Raw genomic sequence first — 22,433 nt, 5'->3', positions numbered from 1 at the left:
TATTATGTACTATAAATGCCCGATGGGATTCATGTCTGGCGATCTCGGTGGACGATTCATTCTCTCGATTTGTCCAGTGTGTTGTTCAAACCAACGACGAACAATTGTGGGTCGGTGACGTGGTGCATTGTCATCCATCAGTTTTCTATTGTTGTTTGCGAACATGAAATCCATGATTGGATGCAAATGGCCTTTAAGCAGCCAGTCAATTATAGGCTCTGTTGGCCCAGAGGATGCAGACCGTTCCAAGTAAACATAGCCCATGTCATTAACGAGCCACCACTAGCTTGCAAATTTCCTTGTTGACAACTTGGTTCCATTACCTCGTGGGGTCTGCAGCGTACTGAAAGCCTACCATAAGCTCTTACCAAGTGAAATCAGGACTCATCTGACTGGGCCACGGTTTTCCAGTCATCTAGTGCCAAATCCACGTGGTCACGTGAGCAGGAGGGGCGCTGCAGGCGATGTCATGCTGTTAGTAAAGGCACTCGCGTCGTTGGTCTGCTGCCATAGCCCATTAACGCCCAATTTCAGCGCCCTGACCTAAAGTATACGTTGGTCGTCCATCCCAAACCGATTTCTGCGCTTGCCTGTTAGCACTAACAAGTCTACACAAACGCTGCTGTTTCCGTTCTTCAAATGAAGACCGTTGGTCACTGCTTTATCCGTGTTGTGAGATAATGCCCGGAATTTCTTATTCGCGGCACATTCCTGACACTGTGGATCTAGGAATACCGGATTCTCTATCGGTTTCAGAAATGCTATTATTCAAGGGCAGAGTTCTTAATGCCCGTCGTGCCATAATCAAATGGTTCAAATGGCTCTGAGCACTATGGGACTTAACATCTATGGTCATCAGTCCCCTATAACTACTTAAACCTAACTAACCTAAGGACATCACACAACACCCAGTCATGACGAGGCAGAGAAAATCCCTGACCCCGCCGGGAATCGAACCCGGGAACCCGGGCGTGGCCATAATCAAGCCGGATACCTTTTTACATGAATCGCCAGAGTACGAATGACAACTCCGCCAATTCACTAGCCTTTTACACATTGTATACGCGATATGCCGCTATGTGTATAGATGCGTATACTATCCCATGGTTATTGTCACCTCGATGTAGTTCTCACATTGTATACGCTCTTCCGTGCCTCAGGAAATTTGTTGTATCTAGTGGTATCACACTTTCTTCCAGTGGCATCTTACTTCTTCTTGACCCTTACTTTGAAGCTACCCCTTCTACCTGCGTTTTCTTTCTTAGACTGAACGTTGTTATCCGATAACCATTAGACGCAGGGTTTTCCTCTTCTCCATAATCCACTGCTCCACATCCTCCCTGAGTTTTTCCAAATATGTGTCCCTTCTTGTCTCAGCCCCTAAGGGTTCTGCTCCTCTTACTTTCATTATGACAGGTGACAGGTTTTAGTTGTAGCCTCACTATGGTAGCGCATGTTAAAAAGTGGTTCAAATGGCTCTGAGCACTATTGGAGGTCATCAGTGCCCTAGAACTTAGAACTATTTGAACCTAACTAATCTAAGGACATCACACACATCCATGTCCGAGGCAGCATTCGAACCTGCACCGTAGCGGTCACGCGGTTCGAGACTGTAGCGCCTACAACCGCTCGACCACACCGGCCGACGTAGCGTCTGTAGCGCGTTGTACATCAAGACTTGTGTTACTAGTGAGGCGCCGGTGTGAAGCGGCTACCCTTAGATTTCTTATTCGATTTACAAATCTGCAATGTTAGGTTTCGTCTCGATCAAAGTGTATTTCTCTTTCCCTTGCTATTACGTTTGTAACCTGATAAAAGAAAACGGAGGCCTACAGTTAGTAGTTCTTTCCAAGCATCATCGATGAATGGTACAGAGTGAAAGAGGGAGACCTTCATTATCCCTTACCACACTGCAAGGTGGCTTGTGAGATCAATGTAGACGCAGTTTACTGTCTTATAATCTTATAATCATGTGTGCAATATCCGTTAGGGTGGAGATCCGATAGATCCCTGGCGACACGAGATACACTAGGACTACGGGCAGATGTGATGGAGCGCAGGCGCGCCAGGTAGGACTGCCTGCTGCGTGGGCCCCGTGGCTAAAGAATGGCGAGGTGTTTGCGAGGCGGCAGGCGCGTTCGGGAAGCAGGCGGCGGCTCACAGCTCACCACTCGCGCCCGCCAGCGACCCAATTGAATTTTCACACCGCTAACAAAGTAACGCGGGACCTCGTCAGGCGCCAGGCTGGAGTAGGAGAGCCTGGTGTGGGCGGTGGTGCGAGGAGTAGGGGGGGCCGGGGTTGTCACAGCCGCGCCGATTGTTTGCGCCCAGCGCCAGCCACTGCTTTCGAAAACGCGCCAACCGGACGCTCTGCGTCCATCGTTCGACATTTTTGTCTGATCTTCACCGTTTGTCCTGTTCACCGACACATAAAAGCATACACAGAGTTCTTTTTTTAACTTTTCTCAAAAAGAATTATTATTTATTGGCTAAGAGCAAGGAAGAAAAGAAAGTTAACAGTCGAGATTAAGGGTGGATTACCCCCCCCCCGCCCCCCCTCCGCGAAGCATATTTTCTAGATGCATCTATAATGTTACATACGAATTTCCAAACTTCACAGTGGACTTCCAGAGAATGAAAAATAATCCAAACTAAGTGTCTTGTCAACAGCAACGAGTTATTTCAAACTGCCAGCTACATAGGATAGTTTTCATCTGCGTGGATGAGGGCCTGCCCACATGGATGGACTTACGATCTGACGAGTAACATTATAGTCACGTAGTTGTGCGCATTCCCAGACAGACCGTATCTGCTATCAGTCTGACACTGTCTGTAAATCATCAGGAAGCACAACTGGGAGTTGAGTAAGGGCCCACCTAATTTTCAACATTAATCCGTAGCACCATATCTCAAATACTTGGATTCTCCTCTGTACCGGTTGTCCCACACTCCATCTTTCACCACCATACAATGCTGTGCTCCAAACGTACATTCTCAGACGTTTCAACCTCAAATTAAGGCCTATGTTTTGATACCAGCAGATTTGTCTTCGCCAGAAATGCTCTTTATGCCAGTGCTCGTCTGCTTTTGATGTCCTTCTTCTTCCGTCGGACATTAGATATTTTGCTGCCTTGGTACCAGAATTCCTTAACTTCATCCATTTCGTGACCATCAGTCCTTATATTAAGTTTCTCGCTGTTCTCATTACTGCTACTTCTCATTACCTTAGTCTCTTTTCGATTTACTCTCAGTCCATATTCATTCCATTCAACAGATCATATAATACTTCTTCGCCGCGCTGCGTAGCCGCGCTGTCTGCAGCGCCTTGTCACGGTCCGTGCGGCTGCGCCAGTCAGAGGTTCGAGTCCTCCCTCGGCCATTGGTGTGTGTGTTGTCCTTAGCGTAAGTTAGTTTAACTTAGATTAAGTAGTGTGTAGCCTTAGGGGCCGATGACCTCAGTAGTTTTGTCCCATAAGACCTTAACACAAATTTCAATTTTTCTTCGCTTTCACCCAGCATAGCAATGTCATCAGCGAATCGTATCATTGATATCATTTCACCTTGAATTCCAATTCCACTTCAGAAAGTTCCTTATCGTTCCCCCATTCTTTCATCGATGTACAGATTGAACAGTAGGGGCGAAAGACTACATCTCTACCTTACACCCTTTTAAATCGCAGCATTTCGTTCTTGTTCGTCCACTCTTATTACTTTCTCTTGGTCCTTGTACAAGTTGTGTATTACCCGTCTTTCTGTGTAGCTTACCGCTATTTTTCTCAGAATTTCGAACATCTTGCACATTTTAATTTGTCGAACGCTTTTTCCGGGTCGACAGATCCTATAGACGTGTCTTCATTTTTCTTTATTCTTGTTTCCATTACCAACCGTAACGTCAGAGGCCTTTCCGGTACCTTTACCTTTCCTAAAGCCAAACTGATCGACATCTAATACATCCTCAAATTTCTTTACCATTCTTCTATATATTGCTCTGTGAGCAACTTGGATGTATCAGCTGTTAAGATGATTGTGCGTTAATTCCCGCACTTGTCAGCACTTGCAGTCTTCGGAATTGTGGGGATGATGTTATTGCATCTGATGGTATATCGCCAGGCTCAAATGGTTCAAATGGCTCGAAGCACTATGGGACTTAACATTGAGGTCATCAGTCTCCTAGAATCAGGATTACTTAAACCTAATTAACCTGCGGACATCACACACATCCATGCCCGAATCAGGATTCGAACCTGCGACCGTAGCAGTCGCGCTGTTCCGGACTGAAGCGCCTAGAACAGCTCGATCACAGCGACTGGCATTTATTGCTTATGTAAGCCATGTTGTACCACCATACAGCGTGATCTTCAGAGGTGATGGTCCAGATTGATGTACACACCGGTACCTCTAATACCCAGTAGCACGTCCTCCTGCGTTGGTGTATGCCTATAATCGTCGTGGAATACTCTCCACAAGTTCAACAAGGCACTGTTTGTCCAGATTGTCCCACTCCTCAACGACTACTCGGCGTAGATCCCTCAGAGGGGTTGGTAGGTCACGTCGTCCATAAACATCCCTTTTCAATATATCCCCGGCATGTTTGATAGGGTTCATGTCTGGACAACATGCTGGCCACTCTAGTCGAGCTATGTCGTTGTCCTGAAGGAAGTCATTCACGAGACGTGCTCGACGGAGGCCTATATGCTGTCACTGTGGTTGCACTATCGGTCGGAGGACGGCATTTACGTACAGCGCCATCCGTGAACACCAGCGGCGTACGTCGGCCCCACATAATGCCACCCCAAAACAGCAGCGAACCTCCACCTTGCTGCACTCGCTGGAGAATGTGTCTAAGGCGTTCAGCCTCACCCGGTTGCCTCCAAACACGACTCCAAAGATTGTCTGGTTGTAGGCATATGCGACACTCATCGGCGAAGAGAACTTGATGTCAATCCTGAGCGGTCCATTCGGAATGTTGTTGGACCCATCTGTTCCGCGTTGCATGGTGCCGTAGTTGCAAAGATGGACCTTGCCATGGACGTCGGGAGTGAATTTGCGCATAATGCAGCCTCTTGCGTACAGTTTGAGTTGTAATACGATGTCCTGTGGTTGCACGAAAAGCATTATTCAACATGATGGCGTTGCTGGGAGGGTTTGACCGAGCCATAATCAGTAGGTAGTGGTCACCCTCTGCATTAGCAGCCCTTGGGCGACGTGTGTGAGGCATTTCATCCACAGTTCCTATCTTTCTGTATGTCCTCCATGTCCTAACAACATCGCTTTTGGTTCACTCCGAGATGCCTGGACACGTCCCTTTTTGAGAGCCCTTCCTGGCACAAAGTAACAATGCGGACGCGATCGAATGGCATGGTTGAACTACAGACCACACGAGCCGTGTACCAGGAACTGATCGGCTGTCGGGCCCCCTCCGCCTAATAGGAGCTGCTCATGCATCGTTTTTAGATTTTTGGGAGGGTTTAGTGACATCTCTGAACAATCAAGGGACAGTGTCTGTGAAAAAATATCCACAGTCAACTTCTATCTTCAGGAGTTCTGGGAACCAATGTGATTCAAAACTTCTTTCATGTGTGTATCTAGATCGAGCCTTTGCATTTCCCTTTCCAGGTTTTCTAGCTTTCCTCCCACGTTCAGGCTTCTGACATTCCACGCCCGGACTCGCAGAGCGTTATCCTTCCGTTGGCTATTCAACCTTTTTTTCATGGTCACCTAGCCTTTGCAATTCCACACGTTATGTGTATTTAATGCAGTGAATCCCATTGCATGCTCATGCTGTTGATCATTGCTGATTCTACTGCCTTCGGGGGTAATTTGCCACTCCAATGAGAAGAGAGTGCCCTGAACCTCTGTCCGCTTCTCGGCCCTCTCTGATAAGACCGTTGGCAGAATGAGGAGGACTTCTTATGCAAGATGAAATTACAATTAAATTAATACCATTAGCTGTTGACGGGCGTTGATATATATCAACGGGGACGGTTGAAAATGTATGCCCCGACCGGGACTCGAACCCGGGATCCCCTGTTTACATGGCAGACGCTCTATCCATTTTTTTTTATTTCTTTATTTTTAATTGTATAGTCCATTTTTATAGGAAATGAAATGACCTCTTTTTGTTTTTATTTTTTATTTAATTTTTTTTATTTTTTTTTATAAGAAACGGAATATAAACATTTGCTCCAATTTGTAATGAGAATAGAATGAACAAATTATATATCATTTCCAGGTTGCCGTTGCGCAATGTAAGTAGTAAACAGAAAATTTTATGGTGCACAAAAGACTAACACTTCATTGTTGAAGGAAAGTTGCTCCGCTGCTCTGCGAGAGAAGGAAATCGTTAAAGCGAAAATGGGAAAGAAAAAATGCCTTCTGCATTGGTGAGCGTCTGGATATTAACTTAAAATTCCGACAAGAATTAAAGTCCCAGGAAGCAATTAGGATTCATACATACAGATCACCAGCAACCTCTGTTATCCGCAATATTGTATTTGAAGTGTTTAACCGTTAATTATGATTTTCAGCACATTTCCAGCTATCCTCCTGTAGTCACAATGTTGGCTCATTTGAAAGTGTTCAGTTTCTATGTAAGAATAATAGTCGAGGAAAGTAGCATACCTATTCTGCATAATAAACGATACTGTGTGGCCCATGATCCACGTTGTAGCGTTGTTTTTTGCTCGTGGATATATCAGTTTTTGTGGCTAAATGATCTCTAAAAGGTCTACACCACTGGTCGTCGTACGGTCTATCACAGACAGTCGTTAACGAAGAAATGTTGTAATTCCTTCTGCATGTTCGCACGTGAACATTTGAATAAGCGTATCGACTCTTCCGCATGAGTCACAGTTGGGCGTTGGATGAAGGCCTCTCTTATGTACCTTTCCATTCGTTGCTACTTTATCGTTGACTGTTAGATACCAGTCGGCTATGACGCATGATGGTAACATGTCGCTGTGCACATTCCGCCATACTATACTCCAATGAGTATGTGGATGTTTTTCTTCGAGACGATTCCTGTGGTTTGTTTTCATGAGAAGGTCATAAAGTTTCCTGTTCGTCAGGCTTCCGTTATCGACGATGTTATGTCGAATGTAGCTCATTTGCATGTAGTACGGTCGCACAAGTCGGTAAGAAAGTGGAAAGCCGGTGATATTAACGGGTGGGTCAATGCTGTGAGGCTTCCACCGCTGAATGAGGTTTGTGATGATACTGGTCCTCCGGGTACGAAACTCCTTCCTGATGCAATTTAGGAGCAGGGTGACACATTTTTTGTGTACCTTAATGAGGTTAAGGCCACCTTTGGACGAAGGTAAGGTGATGGTACCGAACTGAACTTTGAAAATGTGCCCCGTAAAAAGAAACCAACATAACGCTTGTTGTATACTCTTGGCTAGATGGTCGGAGATTGGAAGAATTTGCGCCAAATAATTCATCTTGCTCGTAATGGCGATGGTCTTAACTTCCTGTAGTATGTTCAAGTCACGGTCGGAGTGAAGTATCGAAGCAGCACGTAATTTATTAAGCATGTGTGACCAATTCTTCGTCAGGAATTTGTCTGGTTTGGCCTCAAAGGTAACACCGAGGGTTGTGTGATAATCCTTGACCTGGCACCAGGTAACATGGGATACGTCTCCGATACCGCCTCCGATCTGCAAAGCTATGGTTTTAGTTCTACTTAGTATTGCTCCTGAAAGAAACGTGAATGTTTGTAAAAGAGTTTCTGCTGACAGGAGTTGTTGCGATGACTACACAGTTACGCATATATCGTCAGCAATCGCAATGCGTGGGATAGTGACAGACTCGACGCTAAGCCCGATCCCGCTATGCGCTAAGTTGTTCAGTAGCAGCTCTACGGCAATGGCGTACAAAATCATTGACAGAGGGCATCCTTGGCGGATGGACTGCCCAATGGAAACTTCTTTTGTAAAATGGCCATTAATGAGAATCCGTGAAGAGGTGTTTGTAGCACGTTTGCGAATTAATTCTATGAGATGAGGTGCAAATCCTAGTTTCTTCATGCTTTTAAAGAGGATGTCATGACGTACACGGTCATAAGCATTCTCAAAATCTAGAAAGATCAGAGCGCCCTGTCCTTTGGTTTCATCGTATGAACAGATGATGTCCCTCAAATGGCAGGCATCTGAAATTGCACTTCGGCCTTGCACTGCCTAAAACCTTGTACATAACGGTTTGCATCCGTAGCTTCATCGATCTGGTGATGATTTTGAAATCGGCATTCAGGAGTGTGATGCTCCATTAAATTTCGGGAATGCAGCCGCATAAATTCTGCTTCTTCTTCTAATATTTCGGCTGTATATCTTTCAGCCATCTTCAGAGAGAGCCGAAATTTAATGGAGCAGTCTTTGAGCCGCGAAAACCTGAAGATTCACAGGAGTGTGAAGTGTCGCATGTTTTCGACTTTCTTGGTGTTACCTTTTTTCGGTAAGGACAAGATGATACCTTCCGTAAATGCCTTGGGTGTTACTTCCAGGTGCCAGAGTTCATTCGCTATCTCGAGGAGTGTCGGACCGAGCTGGTTCCAGTATCGCTGGTAAAACTCAGAGCTGAAACCGTTGGGTCCTGGTGATTTCCCTTTCTTTGCACTGTGGACCGCCAGTCGGATTTCGTCCTCTGTGAAAACAGATTCCAGATTTGCATTATCCTGCTCTGACAAGAGACAGCTCAATGTCCTAAGAAAATCGTCGCACGAGTGTTCATCAACGGAATGCTTCTTGTAAAGTTGACTATAATAGTCGTAGACGTGCGAGATGATGTCACGTTGCTTCGTGATGATATTCTCAGTGTCGTCAACGACGGCTTCAATCAACATGGCTTTACACCGTTTCGTCGTTCTCAGGATGTGGTACAGAGAGGTCCGTTCTTCGGCGGCATCGTCTTCGGGTGGGCTCGCACGATGATGCGTTGTATTCGTTGGCGTTGTATCGCCGTGATTTTCACTTTGTATCGTTTGGTCTTTACATCAATATCGCGAGAAGGGTTGGTAGTGCGACTGTACAGCGATAATAAAATTCAATATTCTGTTTCTGCCAAAAGCTTTTTTGTCGGGCGTAGCTCATGAGGCTGAGGCGTAATTTAGGCTTAGCACACTGAATCCACCACTGTAGAACGCTAGCGTAACGACGTCGGTGCCCCTGGAGCTGTTGTCATGTTATGTTCACCTCCTCTTCAGGTTGGGCATCCTGCAGAAGGCTGACATTCAATTTCCAGTAGCCTTTCCCGTGGTAAATTTGCTGGCTTTGTAGGTTAAGGTAACACTGATATGCACAATGGTCGGAGATGTTGACAGGAGCTATGTCAAAGTTCACAGTGTGGCGCTGGAGGGCATCGGACACATAGATCCTATGCCGACTGGCATAATGACTGGTTACGAAGGTACGAAGGTGTACCCTGCCCGTTCACGTGCAGTTGTTCCCATGTATCGTGAAGACGCATGCCATGAATTAGATGTTAAAGTTCGATACATCTGTTCGTGTTAGGAGTTTGGTCTCTGTCGTTAAGCACACAATTAAGTCACCACCGAGGATGCGACGTGCACGATAAGCGCTAAGAAGAATGGGAATCTCGTTTTTATAAAAATTTGAACGATCTCTCTTATGAGTGCTACCTGAGGGAGCGTACACGTTAACAATCTGCAGACCATGCCACGACCACTAGGCAGCCGCTGCACGTCCGTAAAGGATATACCGTCGCGCAGAAGTATGACGGTGCCTACAGCATCCGGGATATTGATGTTATCAATAAGAACATAACCGGGAACTTCTAAGACTGTGACTACCTCCTGTAGGAGGGCAATGTCAACGCTGGTACCGTACAAGAGATCAGCTAGCTGGGTTCAAATGGCTCTGAGTACTATGGGACTTAACATCTGAGGTCATCAGTCCCCTAGAACTTAGAACTACTTAAACCTAACTAACCTAAGGACATCACACACATCCATGCCCGAGGCAGGATTCGAACCTGCGACCGTAGCGGTCTCGCGGTTCCAGACCGTTGGTATCCAGCGGTAACTGTCCCATCGAGGATGACGGGGCCGAATCGACGTCCGTCCTACCGCGAATGTCTTCGGCACTGTATTCCACCTGAACTGGCATCTCCGCCTCGCTAACATGTTCCGGCTGCCGGGATTGTGGTACAGTCTCCGCGACTACCTCACTCAATAGCGGAACAAGCCTTTCACTACCTTCTGCAGGACGTTCCCGTGGAAGCTGAAATGGACGTCGACGTGTGCCGTTCATTCGCAGATGTTCTGTTGAATGGCAGATCGGGCAGGTAGGGGGTTGTCCAATGTAAGTTACCTGTGCGTGATAGCCACCAATGACAACATACGAAAGTATATCCTTTTTTAAGTCTACACGTACACTTCGCACGTCGCTGTTAACTTGGTAGCGATATGCACTCGACCATTTTTCATTTGTAACTGACAAAACAGCGCCGTACAGTGACAGAGAACGTGCAATCAGATCATTGGGCACTCAGGTGTCAAATTAGATACCCTGACGGTTCTCACTCCGTATCCCGAAGGCACGATTTGTACATTACTAATACTGCCATCATTATGACGAAATGGTCTCACGCCAGCATGCTCCTCAACGAATTTCTCGTAAGTGTCACTCGAAATAAATTTGAGAAATAAAGAGTACTGCACAAAGTCCAACTGGAGCGTGTCGACTATATCTTCAGACAATTTCAAATCCTCAAAGGTCCACTCGTGAATTTCAAACGCCGTCAGTCGCAAGGCAGCGCGATCGAAAACACGCTGAACGCTGTTCGCTCTGTTAATTGTCGACATCGTACTTACAACAGTTATACAGAAACAAACGTTAACAGCGCTCGCACACGCTGCTCAGCTGACCTCAGCACTGCTCGCGACGTAAACACTGGCCCGCGCTACCGGCCGTCACCGCGCGATGTGCACTGGCCGAGTGCCTGAACATGACTGTGAGTGAGCCACCGAGGGCACAGAGGATAGCGCGACTGCAGGGATTTATCCCCGGCACGCTCCCCGTGAGACCCACATTCTCACCTTGTATGTCCACACATTAATTTCGTAGTGTACCTCCCATTATACCCATTACTCGCGGCAGACAATCCACCGAGTCCCGTAAGAGTTCAGGCAAATCGTGTGCATCAGCACTGAAGAAGGTCATCAGCCGGTTAGCCTCAACGCTATGAAGATGGTATCTGTTCCTTCGAACACGTCCGAAAGAACAGATGCCATCTTCAAGTCTTATGCCGGAAGTATACGGCCGCCAACGTTGAATATTAATCAAAATTTATGCGGTGGCGGGTCTCGAATCCGGGACTGAGGACGGTTGGATTAGTAATCAAACACGCTACCCCCCCCCCCCCCCCGCTTTTATTTTTCGATCTCATTTTCTTCGTTAATGTTGGTTGCATTTTTTCGGGGCGTACGTCCATATGACACCTGTTCAAGTTCACTATTAATCCATTCACTCAGGTTTTTTTGTTAACCCTCCGACCCAACAAGCTGAGCTACCGTGCCGGCTATCTCAATACCATATGTATCTGCCCGCTATTTATACATCTAGAAATTAATTGTCTGATGTCAATAAAACTGGACAGCTGAGAGGTTTGTTGTTTCACATAAAAAAAAACATGGTTCAAATGCACTTTTCACGTTATTACTGGCAAAAAGATACATCTAGTACAATCCACATCTGTATCCTATTCATGCCAGCACAAGGAAAAAAAAAAGCTTGTGTCACATATTTTCAGAGAGGACAGTCATTATAAAGATCAGTGTGACATCAATGTCTCTGCTTTGTCATAAGTACAAACAAAAGAAATATTGTTTTATTGTTCATTCAGTCGAACTGACAAAACTCTCAGACATTTTAACTCAAATGATATCAGTAGTTATATAGCATCTCACAAGAAGGAATGTCATTTCACATCGTCACTGTGGTGTACCTTCAGGATTATTTAGTTAGCCATAAGACCTCATCTTTGTCTGCCCCACTGATTGGTGAAGGTAGCGTCAACAGTGTAACCCGGCTTCCACCATTAGCTTACATGTTATTAACTTTAATTGTTACCAAAAACTTCAAAAATGTGTAGCAAATTAAATCACTTAGCTATTGTAATTGATTACTTAGTGTCCGTCATGAGGGAATTATTTGACTGATTTTTAGTGTATGTCTTTCGGATGTAATTTTACGAAGCAAACATTGTCATCAGAGTCTTCTATGGCTTGCTGATCACTTCTTTAATTAGTTATAGATCTCATAAAGTTTACACCAGGCATTCAAAGATCATAAAGTATTGTTAAAGTCAGGATTTCTTCATCAGCGCTTAGAGCCACATTTGACACATTTGACCACCTACTCAGAAGAATTCCGTGCGAGACTTCATCTGAAAACCACGAAAGGACCTTCAGACTTTAATAACACTGATGATAGTAAGCATTATGGATTATGGTCAATAGGAGGTCCATGTTACACAAAGTTTGTTTATTTTATAAGGGGCGATCAAAATGTTTCATTTAGAGGGTGTTGCTGCAACATATAAGTACCGTTGCCCAATTCTTATGTAGATATGCTGCATTAGCACCGAAACATAGGCAAATTATTAGCGTGGTACTCGTGGCTTTCCGAAGTGAGTGCGGTAAATGCGGAAACGTGAACTATGGCGACGTTGTTACCAAATGCGTCCAGACAGAACCAGCGTCCTATTTTTTTCTTGGCTGCCGAAGCACAAACACCCGTGAACATCCATGAATGAAGAATATGTATGGGGCAGCACGTCTGTCAAAAACCACCGGTGTGGGGTGGTGCTCTAAGTTCCGTGCTGCATACAATTCGGTCCAAGGCGCCGGCAGCAAATGTCGAAACTTAGAAATTACGCCAACTCAAATGGGATGCCCTCGAGAACCCGCCCAATAATTCTGATATCTTCCCATGCAACCATCATGCCTCCAGTCCCTTACTAATGGCCTTAGAGGGTCAATGATCCTTGTCGAATCAGAAAGTGCAACAGGCAGTTACAGAATTCTTCACGAAGCAGGACATGGTGATTTACCAACTGGCTATCTTCAGCCTGGGCATCGACTGGTTGATTGGCTCAACGCTCTCGTGATTTTGCCTGTTTAGCGTATTGTTTCTGGACTATAAGGCCGTCGAACGTATCCCTTTTGATCTCACCTTATACACGGACGGAAAAAAAATCGCAACACCAAGAAGGACTTGTGCGACATAAACGGAAGTTGGCAGGCGTGCTTTTATATCGCAAAGATGAGTGCTTCTACATCTCAATGAAGAACGCTAGTAGTGCCCCAGTGATGATACAAATCAGGTTTGCTTTAAATACAGGGTGTAAATGAACTGAGACTTAATTACCTTTGAGATTGGACTTGGTGGGTTGATGTTAGTCAGGAATGCCTTCAAGGCGACAAAGACGCCAACACCTCGAGGTCGTGTAATAGGGCTACAAGTAAGTGAATGTTTCTTCTGAGATACTGCAGGAAGACTTGGCAGGAATGTAGCCACTGTGCATGCTTGCTTGTAGCGGCGGTCACTACAATGTACGATCGCAAGAAGACTGGAGTCCAGACGGCCACGTCGCAGTGCCGAGAGGGAAGACCATCATGTTCAGCATATGGTTCTGGGGCATGCTGCATCAGCAGGAGCAATTTATACAACAGTTGACAGTACAGCGACACAACGAACTGATACAAATCGGTCACTTCAGGGATAGCTTCGAGCCAGAAGCCCTGTATCGTACATTCCAATGACACCAAACCACCGCCATTTGCGACTTCAATGACGTCAAGCAAGAGCTCACTGGAGGGCAGGGTGGAGGTCTGTTTGGTTTTATCAGGAAATGTGGTTCTGCCTCGGGGCCAGTAACGGCCGTGTCTTTTATAGAAGCAGACCACTTGAGGGCCTGTAACCAACTTGCCTACGTTTTAAGCACACTGGAGTTATGGTCCGGGGAGCAATTTCATATGCCAGCAGGAGCGCTGTCGTGATTATCCCATGTACCCTCGTTGCAAATTCGTAAGTCACCCTGCTAATTGGACCTGTTGTGCTGTCGTTGATGCACACCATTCCAGAGGGGTTTCCAACAAGGTAATGCCCGCCCACATACCTCTGTTGTAGCTCAAAATGCTCTTGAGTTGTCGACGTGTTGTCTTGGCCTGCTCGATCCCCACATCGGCTTCCAATCGAGCACATATGAGACATCATCAGACGACAATTCCAGCGTCATCCACAAACAACATTAACCATACCTGTATTGACCGACCAAGTGCAACAGGCACGGACCTCCGTTCCACAAACTGACGTACTGAACCAGCCGAACGCAATGCATGCAAGTTTGCATGCTTGTATTCAACATTCTGGCGGTTACACCCGTTATTAAGATACCATCATTTCATATTTTCAATGGTTTACCTCGCGCTTACGTCAACCTGTGATCTTGGAATTTTAATGACTTAAACATGTTACCTAAACAAATGTAATCCCGAAATCTCTTTTCTCTACATTAATTATCTTTTGGCGTTGTTATTCTTCCCGTCAGTGTGCATACAGTTGACACCGAATTTAAGATCTTTCAAAACCAGTGTAAGTGTACAGCTTTTTCTTGAATTCGTACAATTCAAACAAGACAACAAAAGTGGAGGGACTTCCGCTAGCATAACACCCAATAAACTTTTACTGTTATCCGTAAGCAGTGAACATACCTTTGTGTTCAACGCATTTTGTTTGAGAACAGATAACTAAATTCTGTAGAGTTCATTAAATCACAGCATTTGTATTTGTATAAGCGATGGGTTCAGGTTTTACGAGATACATGTACAGTCTTTTGTTTCGTATTCCCGAATAATTTGTCAACTATGGAAAGGATAAGCACATATCAGTATGTCTGTTACGACAAGTTATTTGAGATAGTTGTCAACGCATAGCCTTCGACTGACATGAGATGAGGTGGAACCCAGGCAGGAGGGAAGTTTTGGTCGTCGGCGGTAGGGTCCATTGTAGAAGGGTAGAGATCCGGATGGCTAGGCTGATGATAGAAGGTCGCGGATTTCCAAGCAGGTTGGTTGCACTTCAGGGAGAAGTTAGTCAGCTCGTCAGGTACGGATTACATGGAACAATTGTGCATTGGTATCAATAGCACGTAACATAAGCCTGACATTAGGTTCTTCTCTTAAGGGAACCTCCCCATCGCACACACCCCTCAGATTTAGTTATAAGTTGGCACATTGGATAGGCCTTGAAAAACTGAACACAGATCAATCGAGAAAACAGGAAGAAGTTGTGTGGAACTATGAAAAAATAAGCAAAATATACAAACTGGGTCGTCCATGTGCAATATAGGTAATATTAAGGGCAGTGTGAGAGGAGGAGAGCCGTGGTCCCGTGGTTAGCGTGAACAGCTGCGGAACTAGAAGTCTTTGGTTCAAATGTTCCCTCGACCGAAAATTTTAACTTTTTATTTTCAGTTTATGTGACAAACCCTTATGTTTTCATCACTTTTTTTGGAGTGATTATTACATCCACAAGAAAACCTAAATCGGGCATGGTAGAAGAATCTTTTTACCCATTCGCCAAGTGTACTAGTTAGGGGGGTCGACAACATATTCCTGTCATGTGACGCACATGCTGTCACCAGTGTCGTATAGAATATATCAGACGTGTTTTCCTGTGGAGGAATCGGTTGACCTATGACCTTGCGATCAAATGTTTTCGGTTCCCATTGGAGAGACACGTCCTTTCGTCAACTAATCGCACGGTTTTGCGGTGCTGTCGCAAAACACAGACACTAAACTTATTACAGTGAACAGAGACGTCAATGAACGAACGGACAGATCATAACTTTGTGAAAATAAAGAAAGCAAAGTTTTCAGCCGAGGGCAGATTCGAACTAAAGACCTCTCGTTCCGCAGCTGTTCACGCTAACCGCGGGACCACGGCGCTCCGCGGCTCACATTGTCCTTAATATTGCCTATCTTAGGCATGGACGACCCAGTTTGTATATTTTGCTTATTTTTTCATAGTTCCACACAACTTCTTCCTGTTTTCTCGATTGATCTGTGTTCAGTTTTTCAAGGCCTATCCACTGTGCCAACTTATAACTAAATCTGAGGGGGGTGCGATGGGGATGTTCCATTGTGAGATAATAACTTTGCGAAGACATACGTAAAATTTACGTAAGTACATAAACAAGTTATTGCTTTTTGGATACTTTAAATAGATTCCTGGTTTTCTTGGGGCCCTTTTTCTTTGCCTTTACTCTTCCATGTTTGTTTGTTGTTCACCAAACCGCGCATTTTCATGTATCATTGTGAATTGTCGCCTGCTACTCACAACTTACAGTATATTTCACTGGAACATTTCACGAATGTCAATGTCCATTACATGTGATGGATGAGTGTCTTTGTAGTACTAAGTTCCAATATTTTCACTGCACAGTTTAACTAAACAATGATCACATGGCCAGCATTCCACCAGAGACAGTGCAGACAGTATTGTCCCATACAGCGAGCACGGATAGAGTTTCTGTTTACTGTCTTCTCACAGTGACCTTGAATGCGTGTGTTTACATTAAAAGGTTCATCAGTGTGTAGTTGAGACCTGTCACTGAATCGCAGATACGTACACACCTGTTCAAATAACTTAAGGGTTTGCTGCCGGGTGACGTCGTCGAACACCGCCGATATTTCGACAGGTGCACACCCTGCCATTCTCAAGGCACAAATGCAAGGAAGAAAAAATGCGCAAGCAAATTTAATACCTCGGTTCATAGAGGAGAAACAAGGAAGATGCCACACACAGAACAAGTGTCAACACAACCAAATGTAACCAACATCAGAAATATCGATGGTTACTATTAATCAACAGGTGAGGTAGCACTAATTTTGTCCCTCAGAGTAAGGTTGGAATGTGCATTATCGTTTTTATTGAAGTGTCGAAATCATAGTGTGGTCCCATCGTTTGCTAAGGTTGTGCATCATATTAATTCTCCTGCCGCCATCGCATCAAGCAACATGCTGGTTTAGCTCTTGTTCGTGAAAGGATCCACTATACTCGCCGTCAATTAGATTTTGTTTCTAAGGAATTATTTCACCTTCATTTAATGATGGTGTCTAATGTTTCTGAATTTTCTTGGGATTGAGTGGACGGTGCCTCTTGGTCGCAGTCCGACTGGGAATTTCAATCTGTAACAGCTCGTCATTCGGCGAAGTTTGAACGTTTCCTTGGCTCAGTGTCTAATTCTTATTCTCGAAGTTCTGTGATCAATCTCACGGAGAAAACGTTTGACGACGCAGCTTTGTCTGTGCTGGGGAAAGGTTTGAACTTCGCACCGACGCCTAAGAGATTGCCAGTCGTTGATTTTATTAGTTCTATCGAACAGGCTGTTTATAAACTACCTTCCGATGCTGCGGAAGAGGTTAGGAGGGAAGCTTGGCATGTGTTGACCGGGGCCCGTCCACCCAAGTGTAACATTACAGCAGCTGAGGCGGCTGCTTTACGTTCACTTAGAATGGATCCTGATACTGTTATTTTACCTGCGGACAAGGGTAACGCCACCGTTTTGTTGAACAAGCACGATTACATTCAAAAGATGCAGTGTCGGCCGGCCGCGGTGGCCGTGCGGTTCTAGGCGCTCCAGTCCGGAGCCGCGCTGTTGCTACGGTCGCAGGTCCGAATCCTGCCTCGGGCATGGGTGTATGTGATGTCCTTAGGTTAGTTAGGTTTAAGTAGTTCTAAGTTCTAGGGGACTGATGACCACAGCAGTTGAGTCCCATAGTGCTCAGAGCCATTTGAACCATTGGATGCAGTGTCTACTTTCTGATTCGGCGTACCGCAAAATCGGTGCTCACCCTACTAAGAGTGTTGAGAGAAAGACAAACAGCCTCCTGAAGGAAAGTACTTTATCACAGGAGACTATCAAGAGTCTTAATTCTTACTGTGCTGTACCACCTAGATTATATGCCCTCCCTAAGGTCCATAAAGAGGCTGTCCCGTTGAGGCCTATTGTTTCTCATGTTGGTGCTCCGACATATCGTGTAGCTAAGCATCTTGCTCGTTTGTTGAGCCTACTAGTAGGTAGGTGTGAACACCACATTAATAACTCTGCAGATTTCTTACGTCGATTGCAGGGATTGCGTTCGAATGACTCTGATATTTTAGTCAGTTCTGGTGTGGTTTCTCTTTTCACTCGCGTTCCTCTATCTGATTCGTTGCAGCCAATTGAGGTTAAGTTTGGTGTCGAATTAACAAATTTGTTTCGACATGTGCTGACTTCCACTTACTTTTTATTCAATGGTCGGTACTACGAACAGACTGAATAAAAAGTAAGTTGCAATGGGAAGCCCGTTGTCACCTATTGTGGCCAATTTGTTTGTGGAGGACTTTGAGGAACATGCATTGAAGTCAGCGACCTTGAAACCTGCCTTTTTTTCAGATATGTAGATGATACTTTTGTTGTGTGGCCGCATGGTAGTGAGAAATTAAACCGGTTTTTGGAACATCTGAATTCAATCCACCCGAATATTCAGTTCACTATGGAGGTGGAAAAGAATGGATGCCTTCCCTTCCTTGATGTGTTGGTCAAAAGGAAGACTGATGGTACGTTGGGACATTCTGTTTTTAGGAAGCCCACCCACACTGACTTGTATCTGCGAGCTGATAGTTGTCACCATCCAGCTCAGCGTGAAGGAATACTTCGCACCTTGGTTCACAGGGCCCACATCTCAGATCCTGAAAGTTTGGCAGCTGAGCTAGCACATCTCGAAGTCACCTTTCGTCAGAATGGTTATAGTGAGAGGCAGATCAAACGTGCGTTGCGCCATCAGCCTTCTGTGCAACGGGTGAGTGACGATAGCAACGATGTGGCACCTAGGTCTACGGCCTTTTTGCCATACTCAGGAAGCATTTCCAACAGTATTGGCCGTATTTTACGGAAATATGATGTGAAATGTATTTTTCGACCACCTTCCAAGATTAAGGCCCTGTTGGCGTCCGTAAAAGATGATCTTGGTTTGCGCGAGGCTGGGGTCTATCGTATTCCTTGCAGTTGTGGCATGTCATATATTGGTCAGACAATCAGGACTGTGGAAGACCAGTGTACTGAACATAAGCGTCACACACGCTTACAACAGCCAAGCAAATCCGCTATTGAAGAACATTGCCTTGACGCCGGTCATCCTATGGAATACAACAACACGGAGATTCTGGCTTGCACGTCAGACTATTGGGATAGTGTTATTAAGGAAGCTGTTGAAATCAGACTATCAAGCAACCTTATTAACAGAGACGGTGGATTTTGTTTAAATGCTGCTTGGAATCCGGCTCTGTCTCTCCTCAAAAAAGCAGAGGGACAAAATTAGTGCTACCTCACCTGTTGATTAATAGTAACCATCGATATTTCTGATGTTGGTTATCTTTGGTTGTGTTGACACTTGTTCTGTGTGTGGTATCTTCCTTGTTTCTCCTCTATGAACCGAGGTATTAAACTTGCTTGCACATTTTTTCTTCCTTGCATTTGTGCCTTGAGAATGGCAGGGTGTGCTCCTGTCGAAATATCGGCGGTGTCCGACGACGTCACCCGGCAGCAAACCCGTAAGTTATGTGAACATTCGATTCGCCGGGAAAAGTTAAGGTCTCACGTACACACCTTATTACAGACTCAATTAGGTGAGTAAGGACTGACAGTGTATTTATTTATGCACTAGACCTGCCGTCCATATCAGCACTTGCTAGTTTCGCTTTAAGTTGCTTACCGTTCACTCTGCAGAGCTTAAATACAATTACTTCTACATAGATTTCGAAGCACTACACACCTTTACTTCTGTTTTTATGTAAACAGACATTTTAATATTGTCTCCACGGATCGTTATTTCTCATGATACAAAGTATAACCGAAAAGGTTTACATTGTATCTGCGTATTTCGTAGAAAACAAGAACTCTAATCACTGCAATTCACATATCTATAAGAGAGTGACGGTTTGGCCGCAACTTCATACTCATATATGCTGACACGAACGTATTACTTTCACTGAAGGTCTGAAACATTATTTTTTACATTCAAAGGTCTATATCAGAATGTGGGACTCAATAATAATAATAATAATTTCCTGGCTAGGAACTAGAATTAGTTCCACAGCAGACTGCTCAAGTCCCATGTAAGTTTAATATCACTAACCTTAGAGCAATGAACATCCTCAAGCATCAATTTGGAAATTTTTCCCATCCTACAATTGTAAATGATCACTCACAGATACATATCCACTAACATGAAGAGTCTTGAGCTGTGTACTTATTCTATACTAACGAACCCAGAAATGCTTCGTAATTGCTAAATATGAATGGCAACTGAATGTACGACCTGATCTTGCCCCCCCCCCCCCTCCTCTCACTTTCCATTTTCTCCTCTCTCTCCCTTTGTTCATCTTCCACTCATCCTCTTTTCTGCGTCCATCACCTCCTCCCCATTCTTTCTCTTCATCTCCCCTTTCCCCATCCCTATTTTCGTCTCCCCCTTCTCGGCCCACCTCTTCACCCCCCCCCCCCCCTCTCTCTCTGACTTTGAGCCTTGTTTATTAATGATGCAAAGGAGACATTAACTAGAAACTGAACTCGCTTAAAACGAATTAGTAAATCGACTGCGATCACTCGTATATGGCGTCTGACAAGGTAGAGCTCTTGGATCTACCACGATAGTAGCTTAGATGACAGTGTTCCAAAAGGTTTTAATCTGAAAATAGGAAGGATTACAAAATTTCGGGCGATTCAGTACATTTTCACAGGAAAGTACAGATTTTTTCCTCGCTGTCGGTTTTAACTGAAAACATATATGTTGGAGTCCATCTGAATGTACAAAGTATCGCACAAAAATTTGAAGTAAAGCAGTCAAGAACTTTCCGAGATTTTTGCCAACAACTTTTGCCCTCTGTCTAAAATCTACATACTATATATATCTAAAAGTGTACAGTCTATAGATGAAGAACTTTTCGAGATTTTTGCTAACATTTCTCCTCGTGTGTACATATAAATTAGTTCGACCAGTAAGTTATCGAGATCTTAGGTAACAACGTTGAACAACGCCTTATATTTATATGGTAGTATATATATATATATATATATATATATATATATATATATATATACCTAAAAATATATAACTCATGTCTGTCCGAATCTTTGAGTATTGTGTAAATATCTGAGGTATATTAGTCAAGAAATTTTCGAGATGTTTTGCCAACAGTTAGTCCCATTTATATAGTAGGTAGATATTTATATAACACATAAATCAAAATATAAATATTTTATGTCTGTCCGAATGTGTTTAGAGTATTTTGTAAATATTTTTAAAAAAAATCGGTCAACACTTTTTCAAGATTTTGGCCAAGAACGTTTTTGTTGCAAATAGTATATAGATGTGTTTATACATTACATAATTTTTAAAAATGTAGGATGTGTCCATATGAAATTTTATTAGAGTATCGCATAAGAAGTTGAAGAACACCGATCCAGAACTTTCAGAGACTTTTACTAAAAACCTTTCCAGTTTACACAGTTCATATATATTTATATACCATACATATTGAAAAATGGGACGCCTATGTCAGGCCGAACGTTTATTAGAAAACCGCACAAAAATCTGAAGTAAATCGATCAACGACTCTTCAAGATCTTTCATAACAATGTCAAGCTGCAACTTTTTTCTATATAGTAACATATATTCCTTTTTGCCAACTATATCCCTCATGACAGTAAAAATATTCCTTCTGCGGCTGGGCGGGTTTACAAATGCTTGTTAGCACTGTGTGAAGCAAATTGCTAAAATAATGTCCACCTACTTCAGTGTAGCGATCGTCCACCACTCGTTGCTCGGCATTCGTAGGTACAATACAGACGACGTTAAAAGAAGCGTTGAAGAAAACCACTGTCCATACTTACGACCGCATAGTCCGCGTAATTCAGGTAACAAAATAAACCTGCGAATTTCTAGTAATAACAGGCTTAAGGGGATGCTTCCTTCCTTCATTGAAATTGTCCGCTTATCAGTACTAACGTTTTTTATTGCCTTTTAGCTATTGTGTCAACAAGCTAACGTTTACGTCAATAGCACATCCACTACTAGTTCATGCAGCTTATGTCACACGCTAGACAGCCAGAAAAGTACTAAGTCTAGCCTGAAATATTACGAGATTAATACAGTCAATACTCTGCTACGAAATGAGTTTCATACTCGGTACTTTTCAGTGGATTCTTCAAAAGAAGATGCTCGCAAAAATGTTCTGTAAATTCATAATGAGCATGCCACGCAGAATTCCTTACAAAGGCCGATAGTTTGACATGCTCTTTTCTCTGTAACAAATAGTCCAAAATCTCTCAAACTTCACAGAACTGTCCATAACTGCATCTGCTTGAACAGC

Source organism: Schistocerca piceifrons, chromosome 3 (assembly GCF_021461385.2).
Source record: "Schistocerca piceifrons isolate TAMUIC-IGC-003096 chromosome 3, iqSchPice1.1, whole genome shotgun sequence".
Taxonomy (NCBI): Eukaryota; Metazoa; Arthropoda; class Insecta; order Orthoptera; family Acrididae; genus Schistocerca; species Schistocerca piceifrons.
Note: the sequence above shows the minus strand (reverse complement) of the source record.